Here is a 9,939-nt window from a genome sequence, read left to right as displayed (position 1 = left end):
CTGTGGGTCGGAGAGATGTAGTGGCCCCCACAAATGTGGAAGTTCGATAGCGCTGTGGGTGTCAGTCAGAAATTGGCTACCCTGGAGGGCATGGCATAACAAAATGGCTGTCTAGAGGCCCCAAAGGCTATTTTTTGCAATGTGGACTCCTCCCATACCACTCCAAAAATGTCACAGGGTCTAGGTCACCCTGTACGCTTATTGTGGTGGTACTATTCTAATTTCAGACAAGGGATGAGACTCCTATAGGAAAGAATTTCAGTTTTCTCCCCTGTGGGCCCTGGTCTAATATTACAGACGAGTTCAGGAAGAGTACCTCAGTGGATCCAACACTGTTAAAAGGGTAATCAGAGAAGGGCTTTAGGTTCTCTGTCCTATAAAGATCAGACTTTGAAATGAGATTGATGGAGAGTAAAGGAAAAACTGGTTTCTAAAATATAAATTATAATTAGAACGGGAAACAAAAGATGATTCGGTTAAGATTATACTGTGGGCCAATGACTTAAGACATTGATATGTCTGCATGAGAGAAGTAATGGAAAGTGGATATGAAATTTACTGCCTGTTATACTTTGAAAGGAAACTATATGAACATGACACATAGGTTGTCTTTTACACCATATCAATTAGCCAAAATGTCTAAGACTGTATCAAATATGTGTTGGAAATGAAAACAGATGGATCACTTTTTTCATATGTGCCGGTCCTGTAAAAAGGCCAAGGGCTTCTGAGAAATGATATATAATAGGGTTGCCATATTTCAGGAAGTGAAAATTTGGACACAACAGTTGTTGACCCCTTTTTTTGCCAAATGCTGTTGTACCTTGGTTTTCGAACAGCTTAGTACTTGAACGTTTTGGCCCCAAACGCAACAACCCCAGAAATGAACATTCCAGTTTGTGAACTATTTTTGGAAGCTGAACGTCCGGTGGGGCTCCCACAGCTTCCGATTGGCTGCAGGAGCTTCCTGCAGCCAATCAGAAGCTGTGCTTTGGTTTTCAAACGTTTTGGAAGTCGAACGGACGACTGTATCCCAAGAACATTTCAACATTTTGCCCTCTCTTAAACACCCCCTCCTCCCTTTCTACCCTTTTTCTCCCACCCGACTCCTAATCTGCGCTCTCTTTCTGTCATGGCCTGCCCCAACCTCTTTTTAACACCCCTTCCTCCCGATCCGCTGCTCTTCCGCCTGCACGATCTTTGCATCGCAGCCTCACTGTGGCTGTCGGAAGTGGGGCACTTTCATCTGGATGTGCTCCACCCACTTCTGTGAATATCATGGTGGTAGAGGTCCACCACAACGGCAGTGGAGTCTATGGCGGAGGCTGCCTGCCCAGGGCAGTTGAGTGGTGGGTATATGAGAATGTCTATGCTGCACACGAGCATTTAATTTGCACAATGGGTCGCCATACGCCCGGGTTTCCCCAGACATTTTAAACGGCTGCAAAAATTTCCACCCGGATGCAACTTTCGGCAACCAAATTTCAGCAATGTTCGGGATTTTCCGGACATATGGCAGCCCTGATATATAATAAATTTAAATTGGTGATTCTCAAAACACCCATAGCCTTTTGAATTGAAGAACCTTTTAATGAGGGTGAAAGAGGAGAGTGCAAAAGATGGTCTGAAGCTCAACATCAAAAAAACGAAGATCATGGCCACTGGGCCCATCACCTCCTGGCAAATAGAAGGGGAAGAAATGGAAACAGTGAGAGATTTTACTTTCTTGGGCTCCATGATCACTGCAGATGGTGAAAGCAGTCACAAAATTAAAAGACGCCTGCTTCTTGGGAGAAAAGCAATGACAACCTAGACAGCATCTTAAAAAGAGACATCACCTTGCCGACAAAGCCCTGTATAGTTAAAGCTATGGTTTTCCCAGTAGTGATGTATGGAAATGAGAGCTGGACCACAAAGAAGGCTGATCGACAAAGAATTGATGCTTTTGAATTATGGTGCTGGAGGAGACTGCAAGAAGATCCAACCTCTCCATTCTGAAGGAAATCAGGCCTGAGTGCTCACTGGAAGGACAGACCGTGAAGCTGAAACGCCAATATTTTGGCCACCTCATGAGAAGAGAAGACTCCCTGGAAAAGACCCTGATGTTGGGAAAGATTGAGGGCACAAGGAGAAGGGGACGACAGAGGACGAGATGGTTGGATAGTGTTCTCGAAGCTACCAACATGAGTTTGACCAAACTGCGGGAGGCATTGGAAGACAGGAGTGCCTGGCGTGCTCTGGTCCATGGGGTCACGAAGAGTCGGACACGACTAAACAACAACAAAAAATTGGGATGGAGGTTCTGAAGAAGCTGACTAATTTTTTTATGTATGCAACAACTTGAAGCCAGAATCTTACATGCACAGAAATGGAGAGAGGAAGAGATTTCAACCAAAGAAGAATATTTATGAGGCTCTGGGTACGTTCTATCAAATGTGGTGGACCTGTAAAAGGGTAAAAGAGTATTGGGAAATAATTCATAATGAATTGAAAAAAATATTTAAAAGTACTTTCCCAGAAAAATCAGAGTCCTTTTTGTTGGGGATAATTCAGACGGAAATTCCCGGGTGTCAAAAAAGGTTATTTTATGTATGCCACTGGGATGCGGGTGGCGCTGTGGGTTAAACCACAGAGCCTAGGACTTGCCAATCAGAAGGCTGGTGGTCCGAATCCCCGAGACGGGGTGAGCTCCCGTTGTTCGGTCCCAGCTCCTGCCAACCTAGCAGTTCGAAAGCATGTCATGTGCAGGTAGATAAATAGGGACTGCTCCGGCGGGAAGATAAATGGCGTTTCCGTGTGCTGCTCTGGTTCACCAGAAGCGGCTTAGTCATGCTGGCCACATGACCCGGAAGCTGTCTGCGGACAAACGCCGGCTCCCTCGGCCTTTAGAGCGAGATGAGCGCGCAACCCCCGAGTCGGTCATGACTGGACGTAATGGTCAGAGTTCCATTTACCTTTACCCTTTATGTATGCCACTACTGCGGCCCGTGCTATGTTAGCGCAAAAATGGAAAACGAGTGAAGTCCCAACTAAAGAAGAATGGCAACTTAAACTGATGGAATATGCGCAGCTTGCGGACCTAACACATAGAATAAGAGGGGAAAAAACCATACGTTTAAAGAAGATTGGAAAATGTTTATTGAATATATGAGGGGAAATTGTGTAAACTTGAAAACGTTGGCAGCATTAAGATAAATTCAACATAAGTAAATAATATTCAACATAAGTAAATAAGTCTTGATGTATTTTATAATGGAATACTGAATGGTTAAGTTTATGTAAAATATGCAGGGGTTTATGTTATGCAAAATGAACCATGGAAAGAGGTCATTGATATTTTAAGGTTGTTTAAATGAATATTCTAAAATGTAAAACAGAAAATTTAACAAAAATTATAGAAAAAAATAAAATGAACACAAACTGAAAAAATAATATTTCGGCTTTAACAGGTTTCAATACTTGTTTTTATCACAAAACGCAGTGGCTTCAGTGTATTTATTTTTTTGAGTGTGCTCATTGATAGTTTGAGTCGTACTGCTGAGCTCTGTCATTCGCGTTTTGATACCTGCATTTTTGTCTTTATAGTTAACTGTACCAACCAGGATGCACAGCTGACAAACTGCCTTTGCTGGCCTTAATACATTTGAACGGCATTTCTAGTGAGCTTCCTGCCCCTTGTCCTCACCAGGGGCAGGGAGTGCAGAATCCGCGATCCGTCTGTAAACAGAAAAAAGGTCAAGCAACTTCCGGATTCTGAAAGGTGACGCAGAATGACCGTAGTGGTACTCTGGGTAGCAGGATTTGAGAGGCAAGGATTTGAGTAGTGGGCATGGATGATGCTAGTGCACATAATAAGAATGGTTTATAGGAAAATGCTGCGTACATAGGAGAGGGAGGAAAAGGAAAATCTCTCCAAACATGACAAGCTCTGCTTCTTAAGCTTTGAGCTTTGGCTTCCTAATCTTCAGTAACTAAGTGTGCAGATCAAAAGGTCAGCTGGTCTCTTGAGGCATCTGTGTATGAATGCTCACAAATAAGAATATCAAGTGTACGAGTGGCTTTGGGTTAAGTTTATGTATTGGATTTTCTACATCTGCTTTGTCCTTTCTGGATTCTAGTGGCAACAGTCACTAAAAAGCTTTTCAATCTTTAATGTTTTGTTATGTTTTTATATATGTTGGTAGCTGCCCAGAGTGGCTGGGGCAACCCAGTCAGATAGGCAAGGTAAAGGTAAAGGGACCCCTGACAGTTAAGTCCAGTCGCAGACGACTCTGGGGTTGCGGCGCTCATCTCGCTTTACAGGCAGACAGTTGTCCGCAGACAGTTTTTCCAGGTCATGTGGCCAGCATGACTAAGCCGCTTCTGGCGAAGCCAGAGCAGCGCACGGAAACGGCGTTTACCTTCCAGCTGGAGTGGTACCTATTTATCTACTAGGACTTTGAAGTTCTTTCGAACTGCTAGGTTGGCAGGAGCTGGGACCGAGCAACGGGAGCTCACCCTGTCGCGGGGATTCGAACTGCCAACCTTCTGATCTGCAAGTCCTAGGCTCTGTGGTTTAACCCACAGCGCCACCCGCTTTTCATCTTTAAACAGTTTAACATGGTTTAACCACTGACCTTCTGATCGGCAAGCCCAAGAGGCTCTGTGGTTTAGACCACAGCACCACCCGCGAGGTACAAATATATTATTATTACTATTTTTTATTATATCATTCTGCTTCCTATCTTAGCTTTCCCTTTTGCCCTTGCCCCATCAAAAATCCTCACATTCCTTCACAAAAGCATTTTGCAGCATGCTATACTCCTCCCTCCTTTCTCATCCCTTTCTTCGTATTGGTAAATGGAACAGTTAAAGAACCGAGACTTTATTCAGCTGAAACTGGGTCACCAGCCAGGGGCCTGGAGGTGTCAGTGCACCTGCCACCATTTCCTATGGCATTTATGAAAGATCTCAGTAAATATGCCCTCAAAAATCCACAATGCATAAGATACCGTTTGCTCCTTTTGCTCTGTTACTGTTCGAACAACAACAACAGTTTTATTATTTATACTCCGCCCATCTGGCTAGGTTTCCCCAGCCACAGCATATATCAGAACATACTAAAACACCAACCATTAAAAACTTCCCGATACAGGGCTGCCTTCAGATACCTTCTGAAAGTCAGATAGTTGTTTATTCCCTTGACCTCTGAAGGGAGGGTGTTTTACATGGAGGGCACCACTACCGAGAAGGCCCTCTGCCTGGTTCTGATTTTGATACACTAAACACCCCTGCCAAACATGCCCAGATTTCATTGGATGCCAGGATTGGACACCATTGCAGTGGTGCAATGATGGCTGGTGTAGGGGCCTTTTCCCCACAAACCATTTCCGGTCCCATCTCTCTTTCTGTTCTTTCCTCCTGGCTCTTGATGCGTGCCAGCCAGATCATCTCAGGAGGTTGCGAACTTCCTGTGCATCAACCTGACATTAAGCAATGCAGCACCATCAGCATTGACAGTTGACTTACTGAACCTCTGGCTTAATGGCTGGATCAAAAGAAATACACTCGTGTCGACTAGCCATACCCAGTGCATAGCTGTCAACCTTCCCTTTTTTGCGGGAAACTCCCTTATTCCAGCGCCGTTTCCCGCTGCTATCCCAGATTGTTAGATATCCCGTAGACTGTCCCCAGGACAGGTGAGGCTGCTGATCCCTTATTTTCAAGGCTGCTGATCCCTTATTTTCAAATCTGAAAGTTGACAGCTATGACCCAGTGCAGTGGGGTAGCTGCACTCAATGTGGGTTTGGTTCAGATATATGTATCTAGATTGGGTTGGAGCTGAGAATGTAGGGGAGGCAATAGAGTCGTACCTTGGATCCCAAATGCCCTGGAACTCGGACGTTTTGGCTCCTGAACAATGCAACCCCGGAAGTGATTGTTCCGGTTTGTGAATGTTCTTTTGGAACCCGAATCTCTGACGGGACTTCTGCGGCTTCTGATTGGCAGCAAGAGCTTCCTGCAGCCAATCAGAAACCACAATTTGGTTTTTGAACATTTTGGAAGTCCAACAGACTTCTGGAACAGATTCCATTTGACTTCCAAGTACTGTGGCAGAGAACCTCTCCGGCAGGCTTGCCCGTCCTTCCACCTGCATGGCACACGGCGCGCGGTGAAAATAAAAGTAGAGTAACCTTTTCAAGAGGAGAATAGACATGCTAAATAAAGTTCAACCTTCTCTCTGTGATAAGTACACATGGCAGGGTGGCGTAAAAGAACGGAGAAAAGCAAATAGCAGAGAAATTAAATTGGATGGGGGTTTCCGTCTGTTTCCTGGCCAGGTTGGATTTGCAGCGGCAAACCACACATACAGCGGGTGCTAGAACTCAGCATGGGGTTGAGCAGACACATGGCTACTGTCAAAAACTGCACCTCCATCCCCACCCCAGGGCAAGCCGGCCACCCACTCACACCTGTCAGGGTCCACAGGACCCAAGGCTAGAAAACCTCACAAGTGCCTCTCCCCAAAAGTAAAAATACTACTGCATTTATTTTTATCACTACAGCATACTGCCTGTTCATATTGACATCCAGTATCAGCCACCTCACGATGCCTGATGGTAGGGTTTGTAATGTAGCTAAGTAGCTCTTCTTTACCCCAGTTTGAATCAAAGCTGGTTGGGAAAGCCCCCCCCCCCCCCAAATGTATTTCATTTTTTTAAAAACACACAACTGGGTAGATGCTGGTTGCGGTTAACGTTGTGTGGTATGTTCTCCCCCCCCCAAAAAAAAAGGTAAAAAAAGAAGGAGGTAAAGGGCCCCTGGACGGTTAAGTTCAGTCAAAGGCGACTATGGGGTTGCAGCGCTCATCTCGCTTTCAGGCCAAGGGAGCCGGCGTTTGTCCACAGGCAGCTTTCTGGGTCATGTGACCAGCATGACTTAAACCGCTTCTGGTTCAACAGGACACTGTGACAGAACTGCCAACCTAGCAGGTCGAAAGCACACCAGTGCAAGTAGATAAATAGGTACCGCTCTAGCAGGAATGTAAACGGTTTTTCTGTGCACTCTGGTTTCCGTCACAGTGTTCTGTTGTGCCAGAAGTGGTTTAGTCCTGCTGGCCACATGACCCAGAAAGCTGTCTGTGGACAAATGCCAGCTCCCTCTGCCTGAAAGCGAGATGAGCGCCGCAACCCTATAGTCGCCTTTGACTGGACTTAACCGTCCAGGGGTCCTTTACCTTCTCCCTCCAAACCAGTGGTGAGAACACACTGGGTGCAGAGTAAACAGGTGTGTGTACACAACCTCATTTTCCCATTTGATGGGGTGCTCAAAGTGTAAGAGGCAGACAATGAAGTGGCTTAAGTGAAGGGAAAATCTCAAATTGGTGCTTTCAAATGCTGAGTATGTCTAGAAGAGCAGCAAAAGTGGGGCTGAAGGTTTTTTTGGCTCTGCTTTACTCTTTAGTTCTGACTTTAAGTGTTGCTGTCCAAAGTAGATACAGTGGTACCTCGGGTTAAGTACTTAATTCGTTCCGGAGGTCCAATCTTAACCTGAAACTGTTCTTAACCTGAAGCACCACTTTAGCTAATGGGGCCTCCTGCTGCCGCCGCGCCGCCGGAGCATGATTTCTGTTCTCATCCTGAAGCAAAGTTCTTAACCTGAGGTAATATTTATGGGTTAGCGGAGTCTGTAACCTGAAGCGTATGTAACCTGAAGCGTATGTAACCCGAGGTACCACTGTACTTGGGTTCTAGCGCTGCCTAAAAGTAATTACTGTATAGCGACTGAAATCTTGAGATAAAAGCTGTTGATTTCACTTGGGCAGAGCATCTGAACATCTTCCTGCAACATGGAAGCTGGCAGAAAATGGAAACCATAGCTTAGTTAATTGCAGTCATAAATTTGTGAATTGTTCCTGCGTTATTACTTGTCGATGGGCTTGCTGTTATCTTGTTTTGCTGAGCCCCCTCCCTGAGAAAATTCTATCCTTAAGTTGCAGCCACTGTATTCTTTTGTAGCAGCTGAAGTTGGAGACTATTATTGTCTTCAGGCTGCCAACTGTTAAGGGAAAATGCAAATTTCAAGCAAGAGGTTTTGGGAATGATAGAGCTCACACCCCATGGGACAGGCGACACAATTGCCAGTGTTTGATTGCAATTGGCTAGTTAGGGAGAAGAGCTTATTATTGTATGGAAAAGGTCACTGTGCTAACTTTAGATTTGAAAGCACCTGTCTGGTTGCAAAGTAAATCCGGGTATAAGTGGAATTGTCAGCATAAAAATAAACCAGGCTGATTTAATGCTTTCATTAAATGACTCTTACCCACATTTTGAACTCTCTAATAAATGGCAGAACTTCAGCCCTGGGTAGAATATCTGTGATAAAGATGAATATATTGCCCAGAATGATGTTTTTGTTGCAAACAATGCCTGTTATAGCTAATGACTTACAGTTCGAGTGTACCAAATCTAAATTTGTATTTTGCAGCTTGTTGTTTAATGTGGATGAAGGAGTGGCTAGCATTGAGAAATAAGAGGATATTGGAAATAAGGATACGACCTAAGGTTTAGATGGCATGGATATTTGTGCTACGATTAAGCTAATGTGGATTTTTAAAAAACCACTTTATTAGAGATGCCATATTAAGCCCCCCTGCATTCCATGTTTACTTTAGTGCAGGCCTTCCAGCAATGCTTCACAGGGCTCTATTGAATTTCATGCCACGTTCAAATAAGTCTTTTCCTTAGTGGAATGTGCAGCTGGATGGAGCAACTGTTTTGACAGCCTTTTTCTGGAAGAGAGATTCTCTTCCAGACAACTGGGCAAGATATTCTGTAACTAGGATGGACATTCCGTATCATATGACTATAACACCACAGTTTCCTGAAGACTTTTATCTTCTGTACTTCGTCACCGCGTATCTAGGGTTGTCTCCTGTATGCAGTGGTGTAACAAGGAGGGGCCACAGGGGCTGTTGCCCCGAGCTCAAAATTATTAGGGAAGCAAAATTTTAAACACCTGGTGCTGCCTCAATACAGTGGTACCTCGGGTTACATACGCTTCAGGTTACAGACTCCGCTAACCCAGAAATAGTACCTCGGGTTAAGAACCTTGCTTCAGGATGAGAACAGAAAGCGTGCTCTGGTGGCGCGGCAGCAGTGGGAGGCCCCATTAGCTAAAGTGGTGCTCCAGGTTAAGAACAGTTTCAGGTTAAGAACGGACCTCCAGAACAAATTAAGTACTTAACCCGAGGTACCACTATATAGCTGCATGTTTGCATTGCTGGGCTCTGTTGAAAACAGCTTCTCCTTACAGACCACGAAGTGACCTCTCCAGACAACAGAATTACTCTTCTTTTCTTATCTCTGCGGCTGCAACGTCCTAGGTGGTGTGGATGCCATTGGACAGTGAATGTGCATTTATGCTCCATCCATTTCCCCTCCATATGGCCCCGGGCCCTGGTAACCCTTGTTACACCACTGCAGCAACAGCGACACAACTGCCATCTGATAGACGTCAGTTTTGCCATGTATCACTCTTCTGGTTCCCACTGCTCTTTAGAGACCCTGTGGATCTAGATAACCTACGGAAGACTTGCTGTGATAGGCCATTACTCACACAGGCCGGATCACCCCAGATTTAGAAACAACACTAGCATCTTGGACCCAGGCTAGTTGCAAAATGCGCCTTATGCTTGGGTAATTTCGGATGCTGCTTACAGATCTCACCCCACCAAGGTAAAGGTAAAGGGACCCCTGAGCATTAGGTCCAATCGTGGCCAACTCTGGGGTTGTGGCGCTCATCTTGCTTTATTGGCCGAGGGAGCCGGCGTACAGCTTCTGGGTCATGTGGCCAGCATGACTAAGCCGCTTCTGGCGAACCAGAGCAGCGCACGGAAACGCCGTTTACCTTCCCGCCGGAGTGGTACCTATTTATCTACTTGCACTTTAACATGCTTTC

The sequence above is a fragment of the Podarcis tiliguerta genome (assembly GCF_965153285.1).
Source record: "Podarcis tiliguerta genome assembly, chromosome: 12".
Taxonomy (NCBI): Eukaryota; Metazoa; Chordata; class Lepidosauria; order Squamata; family Lacertidae; genus Podarcis; species Podarcis tiliguerta.
This window is presented reverse-complemented; position numbering follows the sequence as displayed.